This window comes from Macaca nemestrina, chromosome 18 (genome assembly GCF_043159975.1).
Source record: "Macaca nemestrina isolate mMacNem1 chromosome 18, mMacNem.hap1, whole genome shotgun sequence".
NCBI classification, from domain to species: domain Eukaryota; kingdom Metazoa; phylum Chordata; class Mammalia; order Primates; family Cercopithecidae; genus Macaca; species Macaca nemestrina.
The window spans coordinates 23264139-23266344 of record NC_092142.1 but is presented as its reverse complement, the minus strand read 5'-3'; the positions used below and the strand labels follow the sequence as shown (position 1 = coordinate 23266344).

The 2206-nt window shown below is 49.8% G+C and overlaps 1 pseudogene; it reads right to left on the bottom strand.

The window, feature by feature from the left end:
* Window positions 1–341: 341 nt before the first annotated feature.
* LOC105485031 (large ribosomal subunit protein uL3 pseudogene) lies at window positions 342–1612 on the bottom strand (annotated as a pseudogene).
* Between the last annotated feature and the right edge of the window lie 594 nt (window positions 1613–2206).

The following is a 2206-nucleotide window of genomic DNA, read 5'->3' as shown; positions in this document are numbered from 1 at the left end:
CGCCTGTAATCCCAGCACTTTGGAAGGCCGAGGTGGGCGGATCACGAGGTCAGGAGATTGAGACCATCCTGGCTAACACGGTGAAACCCCATCTCTACTAAAAATACAAAAAATTAACTGGGTGTGGTTGCGGGTGCCTGTAGTCCCAGCTACTCGGGAGACTGAGGCAAGAGAATGGTGTGAACATGGAAGGCGGAGCTTGCAGTGAGCCACGATTGCGTCACTGCACTCTAGCCTGGGTGACAGAGCAAGATTCCATTCCCCCGAAAAAACGAAACAAAACAAAACAAAACAAAGCAAAACAAAACTGGGGTTCTTCACCAGGCAAGTAACAAAGACTCTTTTTTTTTTTTTTTTCCAGTGGAAAATAACTTTTATTGAGACCCCACCAGCTGTAAAATCTGCTCCTGGCATTAAGCTCCTTCTTCCTTTGCAATTCGGTCTTTCTTGAGTGGCCCCATGAATGCTTTCTTCTCCTCCATGGTCTGGAAGAGGCCATGGCCAAACTTGGAGGTGGTGTCAGTGAACTTAAGGTCAATCTTCTCCAGAGCCCGTGGCTTCGTCTGCACCAGCAAGGACTTGCGGAGGGTGAGTACCCACTTCTTGGTTCCCACCACACAGTCTTTCAGCCTGACAAAGTCATTGGTCACTTCACCATAGTGGACAAAGCCACCCAGAGGGTTGACGCTCTTGTCAGACAGGTCATAATCGGTAGAAGCATTGTTCTTGATCAGCTTGCTGTCCTTGATAAGGTAGCCCTGGCCAATCTTAGAGATCTTCTTGTTGATCTCAGTGCGGTGATGGTAGCCTTTCTGCCCAGCACGTGCCACAGAGAAGGCCACACGAGCAGGATGCCATGCCCCAATACAGGCCACCTTATGCAGGCCTCAGTGGGTCTTATGGGGCAGCTTCTTGGTGTGCCAACGACTGGTGACCCCTTTGTAGCCTTTGCCCTTGGTCACCCTGATGACGTCGATCATCTCATCCTGCCCAAACACTTGGTTCACAGGTACCTGCTGCTCGAGCCTCTCACGGGCCCAGTCCAGCTTCTTGGCCACGGTGCCTTTGTGTACCTGGATCTCCATCAGGTGGGCCTTCTACTGGCACAGAGGAAGCAGGCGCATCTGGGTGTGGGCAATGACACGGATGACTTGGCAGCACTTCTTCATGCTGCTGAAGTCCTTCTCCAGCTGCTTCTTGCCAACCTCATCCTGCCATTTCTTGCAGTACTTGGTAAAGGCCTTCTTCTTAGATTTATACCAGTTCTCATAGAAACGCCTCTTGCATTCATCACTGATGTGCTCAGTGAAGACAGTCTTGAAGGTCCGGAGGCCTCGAGGGGTTTCCACGTAGCCCTCAATGCCCACAACCACCATGGGTGGCGTCTCCACAATGGTCACAGCCTCCACCACCTCCTTCTTGTGCACCTTGGATCCTGGCCTGTGGACTTCCTGCACGATGTGGGTCATGTCAGCCTTGTATCCCAGGAAGGCTGTGAGGTGGACCGGCTTAGATGGGTCATCCTTAGGGAAGCTCTTGACCTTCCCGCGATGCCTGCTGCTGTGCTTCCGAGGCACCCATGTCTGGGAGCGGAGAACGTTCTGTGAGACATCACGCCATCAAATCCTGCCAGTAGAGAACAAAGACTCTTTATAGGGATGTAGGTTTGGATCAATAGGAGTTTTATTACTTGATACAAGTAAAGGAAAACACTGGGAGTATTCTCTAAAGCAGTGTCTTCCCAAGAGAAAGTGATAGGCGGGTCTTATGGGGTGGATAGAGAAGGGAGAGGATGCATCATTGTGTGGAGTTGGGTCTCAGTTGCGCAGATGTGGTGAGCCATCACGCCAGCACATAGCTTGCATGTTAAGGTAATGAAGCTATAGCACCTCTGGGGGTGGAGACTTTAGCATGGTAATGAGGAATGCTCACTTGCATTCATCTTTAAGTTGTGGGAGTCTGCCAGGAGCTGGTTTTAACCAGTTAGGTGACTTCATTCCATACAAGGTGTGGGAAGAAAAAGACTCCAGGGCAGGAGGCTATAAAACAGGCTGATTGCTCAAGTTCATTAAATTCCTGTAATCTCTGGAGACCCTCCCTGTCTGCTTACACTAGGTAAACCTGACCTGTGTGTTAACATGGAGAGCAGAGGATGTTATGTATTCATTTAAAAATCATATATTGAATATGTCATAAGCTCAAGATT